General features: G+C 49.1%; 1 protein-coding gene and 1 long non-coding RNA gene across 14 annotated transcripts in view; both read left to right on the plus strand.

Annotated features, from left to right (window-relative positions):
- Positions 1-7,500, plus strand: part of LOC110492646 (receptor-type tyrosine-protein phosphatase F) — a 495,157-nt gene that overhangs the window by 361,927 nt on the left and 125,730 nt on the right. The gene's annotated exons all lie outside the window — the stretch shown is intronic.
- Positions 2,859-6,158, plus strand: LOC118965568. The gene is made up of 2 exons (XR_005052977.1): positions 2,859-3,099; positions 3,283-6,158. It is a non-coding gene; the product is annotated as an uncharacterized LOC118965568 (long non-coding RNA).

Here is a 7,500-nt window from a genome sequence, read left to right on the forward strand (position 1 = left end):
GTTTAGGATAGGATGAATGCTGATTGGTTATGTTCAGGGTTAAGGTTTAGGATAGGATGAATGCTGATTGGTTATGTTCAGGGTTAAGGTTTAGGATAGGATTAATGCTGATTGGCTATTGGTTATGTTCAGGGTTAAGGATAGGATGAATTATGTTCAGAAATGTATTATGATTGGTTATGTTCAGGATTAAGGTTTAGGATATGATTAATTAATTAAATTCAGATATTAATTCTGAGTGGTTATGTTCAGGATTAATGTTTAGGATAGGATTAATTAATTAAATTCAGATATTAATTCTGAGTGGTTATGTTCAGGATTAATGTTTAGGATAGGATTAATTAATTAAATTCAGATATTAATTCTGAGTGCTTATGTTCAGGGTTAAGGTTTAGGATAGGATTAATTAATTACATTCAGATATTAATTCTGAGTGGTTATGTTCAGGATTAATGTTTAGGATAGGATTAATTAATTAAATTCAGATATTAATTCTGAGTGGTTATGTTCAGGATTAATGTTTCAGGATAGGATTAATTAATTAAATTCAGATATTAATTCTGAGTGGTTATGTTCAGGATTAATGTTTAGGATAGGATTAATTAATTAAATTCAGATATTAATTCTGAGTGCTTATGTTCAGGGTTAAGGTTTAGGATAGGATTAATTAATTAAATTCAGATATTAATTCTGATTGGTTATGTTCAGGGTTAAGGTTTGGGATAGGATTAATTAATTAAATTCAGACATTAATTCTGATTGGTTATGTCCAGGGTTAAGGTTTGGGATAGGGTTAATTCAATTCAGACATGAATAACCTTTCGATTACTGGCCCAACACTCAAACTACTATTGTGTGTGGAGGGCACGGTGTTCTCAGCAGTGACTTCCTGTTCCGTAGATTGTGGATTAAATCCCAGCTCTGGAGACTTAAAAAAAAAAAATATATATATATATATTTTTTTAAGCGGATTTAACAACGTGAAATCAATAAGGGATCATAGCTTTCACCTGGTGTAATGGGTGTTGGTGGCAGGGATGTCAGGCGCAGGAGAGTGAACTTGGTATAAAACGGAGCAGTTTAATGAAAAACTCAGAAAACCAAAATATACAAAAAATAAAATAAGAGGGTGCATCTCGTCTCGTCTGCAACCCGTCGCACACCAGAACATGACTAGCACCAATACATACAACAAACCGACCAGAACATGACTAGCACCAATACATACAACAAACCGACCAGAACATGACTAGCACCAATACATACAACAAACAATCACCGACAAGGACATGAGGGGAAACAGAGGGTTAAATACACAACACGTAATGAATGGGCTTGGAACCAGGTGTAATGGTAAACAAGACAAAACCAATGGAAAATGGATCAGCGATGGCTAGAAGGTCGGTGACGTCGAACACCGCCCGAATAAGGAGAGGGTCCGACCCCCCCCCCCCCCCCCCCCCCCCCCCCCCCCCCCATCTACTTTAGTGACTACGTAGCATTTGGTTTTGAAGCAGGCTATCAACATTTCATCAACATGTCGTTGGCTACTGAACCAGCCTGACGATATGAGACTGCTGTGTTAAAAACCCATCGTTTATTTCTCTAGTATATGGATGATCTGATAGTCGGAACTGGTCGGAACTGGTCGGAACTGGTTCTGTGACATTTTTAAATTTTTACAACTTTAGCACAAACTTAGACTTTTTTTTTTTAAAACAATAACCTGCATAGTAGTCAGAACGTCTCTGACGCTTGCTGAACAGGTTTTTATTGGTTGTCTTGACGTCAGTGACGCAGGCTGCGTGACCTGTTTGTTGGGACTCCTATCAACATCTCTGGTGGGGCTAAATACGTTCCACAGAACAGGCCTAATTAAAAGAACAGCGGTGGAAGAAATGGAGAAATGTTTGGCAGAGCATGTAGTGCAAATTACGTTCCTCGCCCTTCTTACTCCAACTCCACTCAACTCGCATCCTATGCAGGTGTGTGTGTGTGTGTGTGTGTGTGTGTGTGTGTGTGTGTGTGTGTGTGTGTGTGTGTGTGTGTGTGTGCGTGTGTGTGTGCGTGTGTGCGTGCGTGCGTGCGTGCGTGCGTGTGCGTGAGAGATACAGTGCTATGCTTCAGTAACTCTGTGGCCTTGCCTGCCTCAGCATGGAGGAGAGATGAATGAAGGAAATGAACAAGGGAAGGAGAGAAAGAAGAAGCACCATCTCAGCTTGTTTCTCTCTGTCAATCAAAAACACTCCTTCCTCTCTCCACGTCTCTTCCTCCCTCCTTCCTCTCTCCACGTCTCTTCCTCCCTCCTTCCTCCCTCCTTCCTCTCTCCACGTCTCTTCCTCCCTCCTACCTCCCTCCTTCCTCTCTCCTTCCTCCCTCCTTCCTCTCTCCACGTCTCTTCCTCCCTCCTTCCTCCCTCCTTCCTCTCTCCACGTCTCTTCCTCCCTCCTTCCTCCCTCCTTCCTCTCTCCACGTCTCTTCCTCCCTCCTTCCTCTCTCCACGTCTCTTCCTCCCTCCTTCCTCCCTCCTTCCTCTCTCCACGTCTCTTCCTCCCTCCTTCCTCTCTCCTTCCTCTCTCCACGTCTCTTCCTTCCTCCCTCCTTCCTCTCTCCACGTCTCTTCCTCCCTCCTTTCTCCCTCTTTCCTCTCTCCACGTCTCTTCCTCCCTCCTTCCTCTCTCCTTCCTCTCTCCACGTCTCTTCCTTCCTCCCTCCTTCCTCTCTCCACGTCTCTTCCTCCCTCCTTTCTCCCTCTTTCCTCTCTCCACGCCTCTTCCTCCCTCCTTCCTCTCTTCACGTCTCTTCCTACCTCCTTCCTCACTCCACGTCTCTTCCTCCCTCCTTCCTGCCTCCTTCCTCTCTCCTTCGTCTCTCCTTCCTCCCTCCTTCCTCTCTCCACGTCCCTTCCTCCCTCCTTCCTCCCTCCTTCCTCCCTCCTTCCTCTCTCCTTCCTCGTCTCAGCCGTGTCATCACATTTGCATTCCTCCCCACTCAAAATAGCGTTATCCGTTCGTTCCACAAAACAAGTCTCACTCGCCTTCTCTCGCTTTCTCTCTCTGGCTCGCTCTCTCTCTTTCTCTCTGGTAGCAGCAGGGGGAGGTGACAGGGCTAGCGTAGCAGTGTAGAGTGGTATTAGCAGGGGAGGTGACAGGGCTAGCGTAGCAGTGTAGAGTGGTAGTAGCAGGGGGAGATGACAGGGCTAGCGTAGCAGTGTAGAGTGGTAGTAGCAGGGGGAGGGGACAGGGCTAGCGTAGCAGTGTAGAGTGGTAGCAGCAGGGGGAGGTGACAGGGCTAGCGTAGCAGTGTAGAGTGGTATTAGCAGGGGAGGTGACAGGGCTAGCGTAGCAGTGTAGAGTGGTAGTAGCAGGGGGAGATGACAGGGCTAGCGTAGCAGTGTAGAGTGGTAGTAGCAGGGGGAGGGGACAGGGCTAGCGTAGCAGTGTAGAGTGGTAGCAGCAGGGGGAGGTGACAGGGCTAGCGTAGCAGTGTAGAGTGGTATTAGCAGGGGAGGTGACAGGGCTAGCGTAGCAGTGTAGAGTGGTATTAGCAGGGGGAGATGACAGGGCTAGCGTAGCAGTGTAGAGTGGTAGTAGCAGGGGGAGGGGACAGGGCTAGCGTAGCAGTGTAGAGTGGTAGCAGCAGGGGGAGGTGACAGGGCTAGCGTAGCAGTGTAGAGTGGTATTAGCAGGGGAGGTGACAGGGCTAGCGTAGCAGTGTAGAGTGGTAGTAACAGGGGGAGGTGACAGGGCTAGCATAGCAGTGTAGAGTGGTAGCAGCAGGGGGAGGTGACAGGGCTAGCGTAGCAGTGTAGAGTGGTAGTAACAGGGGGAGGTGACAGGGCTAGCATAGCAGGGTAGAGTGGTAGCAGCAGGGGGAGGTGACAGGGCTAGCGTAGCAGTGTAGAGTGGTATTAGCAGGGGAGGGGACAGGGCTAGCGTAGCAGTGTAGAGTGGTAGCAGCAGGGGGAGGTGACAGGGCTAGCGTAGCAGTGTAGAGTGGTATTAGCAGGGGAGGTGACAGGGCTAGCGTAGCAGTGTAGAGTGGTAGTAACAGGGGGAGGTGACAGGGCTAGCATAGCAGTGTAGAGTGGTAGCAGCAGGGGGAGGTGACAGGGCTAGCGTAGCAGTGTAGAGTGGTAGCAGCAGGGGGAGGTGACAGGGCTAGCGTAGCAGTGTAGAGTGGTAGCAGCAGGGGGAGGTGACAGGGCTAGCGTAGCAGTTTAGAGTGGTAGCAGCAGGGGGAGGTGACAGGGCTAGCGTAGCAGTGTAGAGTGGTAGCAGCAGGGGGAGGTGACAGGGCTAGCGTAGCAGTGTAGAGTGGTAGCAGCAGGGGGAGGTGACAGGGCTAGCGTAGCAGTGTAGAGTGGTAGCAGCAGGGGGAGGTGACAGGGCTAGCGTAGCAGTGTAGAGTGGTATTAGCAGGGGAGGTGACAGGGCTAGCGTAGCAGTGTAGAGTGGTAGTAGCAGGGGGAGATGACAGGGCTAGCGTAGCAGTGTAGAGTGGTAGTAGCAGGGGGAGGGGACAGGGCTAGCGTAGCAGTGTAGAGTGGTAGCAGCAGGGGGAGGTGACAGGGCTAGCGTAGCAGTGTAGAGTGGTATTAGCAGGGGAGGTGACAGGGCTAGCGTAGCAGTGCAGAGTGGTAGTAGCAGGGGGAGATGACAGGGCTAGCGTAGCAGTGTAGAGTGGTAGTAGCAGGGGGAGGGGACAGGGCTAGCGTAGCAGTGTAGAGTGGTAGCAGCAGGGGGAGGTGACAGGGCTAGCGTAGCAGTGTAGAGTGGTATTAGCAGGGGAGGTGACAGGGCTAGCGTAGCAGTGTAGAGTGGTATTAGCAGGGGGAGATGACAGGGCTAGCGTAGCAGTGTAGAGTGGTAGTAGCAGGGGGAGGGGACAGGGCTAGCGTAGCAGTGTAGAGTGGTAGCAGCAGGGGGAGGTGACAGGGCTAGCGTAGCAGTGTAGAGTGGTATTAGCAGGGGAGGTGACAGGGCTAGCGTAGCAGTGTAGAGTGGTAGTAACAGGGGGAGGTGACAGGGCTAGCATAGCAGTGTAGAGTGGTAGCAGCAGGGGGAGGTGACAGGGCTAGCGTAGCAGTGTAGAGTGGTAGTAACAGGGGGAGGTGACAGGGCTAGCATAGCAGGGTAGAGTGGTAGCAGCAGGGGGAGGTGACAGGGCTAGCGTAGCAGTGTAGAGTGGTATTAGCAGGGGAGGGGACAGGGCTAGCGTAGCAGTGTAGAGTGGTAGCAGCAGGGGGAGGTGACAGGGCTAGCGTAGCAGTGTAGAGTGGTATTAGCAGGGGAGGTGACAGGGCTAGCGTAGCAGTGTAGAGTGGTAGTAACAGGGGGAGGTGACAGGGCTAGCATAGCAGTGTAGAGTGGTAGCAGCAGGGGGAGGTGACAGGGCTAGCGTAGCAGTGTAGAGTGGTAGCAGCAGGGGGAGGTGACAGGGCTAGCGTAGCAGTGTAGAGTGGTAGCAGCAGGGGGAGGTGACAGGGCTAGCGTAGCAGTGTAGAGTGGTAGCAGCAGGGGGAGGTGACAGGGCTAGCGTAGCAGTGTAGAGTGGTAGTAACAGGGGGAGGTGACAGGGCTAGCGTAGCAGTGTAGAGTGGTAGCAGCAGGGGGAGGTGACAGGGCTAGCGTAGCAGTGTAGAGTGTTAGCAGCAGGGGGAGGTGACAGGGCTAGCGTAGCAGTGTAGAGTGGTAGCAGCAGGGGGAGGTGACAGGGCTAGCGTAGCAGTGTAGAGTGGTAGCAGCAGGGGGAGGTGACAGGGCTAGCGTAGCATTTTACGGTCTGCACCGTCAAAGCCCTGCAGCTTGGAAAGATAGTTTCCAATATACAATTGTTTTTATTTTAAAATGTTGTATAATATGGTATATATTCAAATCGAATATACTCTATTGCCTCCCCAGGGGGTTCCAGAGAGTGTCAGGGGAGGCGTGAAAGGAAAGTCAAACTGTATTCGGTTGTCTAATAATGAATAAGTATTAGGCCTGTCTCTAGCTATAATATGTTTATAAAAATAAATAAAATCACTTAAATAATCTTAAAGGAGGCCCACTGTCTCAGACTTTAAAAACACCTGCTCTGTAGTTTATTGTCCATAAGCGTAGACATATTCGCAAATGTATAAAAAAATATATATATATAAAACTTAAATATATTTACATAATTATTCAGACTCTTTACTTAGTACTTTGTTGAAACACCTTTGGCAGCGATTACACCTTTGGCAGCCTCGAGTCGTCTTGGGTATGGCACACCTGTATTGGCACAGCTGATGAGGTAAAACTCTGTCGTTCTGCCCCTGAACAAGGCAGTTAACCCACTGTTCCCCGGTAGGCCGTCTTTGTAAATAAGAATTTGTTCTTAACTAACTTGCCAGTTAAATAAAGGTTACATTTAAAAATATATATATAAAAAAAAATGTGGAGTTTCTCCCATTCTTCTCTGCTGATCCTCTCAAGTTCTGTCAGGTTGGATGGGGAGTGTTGCTGCACAGCTATTTTCAAGTCCCTCCAGAGATGTTCGATCGGGTTCAAGACCGGGCTCTAGCTGGGCCACTCAAGGACATTCAGACTTGTCCCGAAGTCACTCCTGCGTTGTCTTGGCTGTGTGCTTAGGGTCGTTGTCCTGTTGGAAGGTGAACCTTCACCCCAGTCTGAGGTCCTGAGTGCTCTGGAGCAGGTTTTCATCAAGGAGCTCTCTGTACTTTACTCCATTCATTCTTTGCCTCGATCCTGACTAGTCTCCCAGTCCCTGTCGCTGAAAAACATCCCCACAGCATGATGCTGCCACCACCATGCTTCACCGTAGGGATGTTGCCTGGTTTCCTCCAGAAGTGACGCTTGGCATTGAGGCCAAAGAGGTCAATCTTGGTTTCATCAGACCAGAGAATCTTGTTTCTCGTGTTCTGAGTCTTTACAGGCCTTTTGCACTCGGCTTCCGTCTGGCCAGTCTACCATAAAGGCCTGATTGGTGGAGTGCTGCAGAGTTGTCCTTCTGGAAGGTTATCCCATCTCCACAGAGGAACTCTGGAGCTCTGTCAGAGTGACCATTTGGTTTTTGGTCACCTCCCTGACCAAGGCCCTTCTCCCCCCAATTGCTCAGTTTTGCCGGGCGGCCAATTCTAGGAAGAGTCTTGGTGGTTGTGCTGCGGAAATGTTTTGGTACCCTTCCCCAGATCTGTGCCTCGACACAATCCTGTCTCTGAGCTTTATGGACAATTCCTTTGACCTCATGGCTTGGTTTTTGCTCTGACATGCACTGTCAACTTTGGGACCTTATATAGACAGGTGTGTGCCAGGTGTGTCCAATTAATTGAATTTACCACAGGTGGACTCCAATCAAGTTGTAGAAACATCTCAAGGATGATCAATGGAAACAAGATGCACCTGAGCTCAATGTCTAGTCTCATAGCAAAGAGTCTGAATACTTATGTAAATAAGGTGTTTCTGGTTCTTATTTGTTTAAATTTTCAAACATTTCTTATAACCTGTTTTCACTTTT

Source organism: Oncorhynchus mykiss, chromosome 8 (genome assembly GCF_013265735.2).
Source record: "Oncorhynchus mykiss isolate Arlee chromosome 8, USDA_OmykA_1.1, whole genome shotgun sequence".
NCBI lineage: Eukaryota > Metazoa > Chordata > Actinopteri > Salmoniformes > Salmonidae > Oncorhynchus > Oncorhynchus mykiss.